This window comes from Rhagoletis pomonella, unplaced genomic scaffold (assembly GCF_013731165.1).
Source record: "Rhagoletis pomonella isolate Grant_MI unplaced genomic scaffold, Rhpom_1.0 Rhpom_scaffold_00003, whole genome shotgun sequence".
NCBI lineage: Eukaryota > Metazoa > Arthropoda > Insecta > Diptera > Tephritidae > Rhagoletis > Rhagoletis pomonella.
The window spans coordinates 38,987,356-38,987,638 of record NW_023458557.1 but is presented as its reverse complement, the minus strand read 5'-3'; positions in this window follow the sequence as shown (position 1 = coordinate 38,987,638).

Genomic DNA, 283 nt, shown 5'->3' with positions numbered 1-283 from the left:
ATAAATTTAATTTTTTACACATTTTTCGCTATAAGTTAAAAATTAAAATAGTTCCTTCAGGGAAGCATACAAAAATAAACTTACGAAAATAAAAGTAATGTGTAGTTACTTACAAAATTGAGTATATGTTAATTTTTTTTTAATATTTGTAATGCATTCTGTGTTAAATTTTACACTTATTTATTATAAATTTCAAACTCAAACTACATATAGTCAGAGTTAAAAGCTAGCATACCCTTTGTTCTAATATAATATTCACAATTAGGGAGTTCACAAGTCGTGC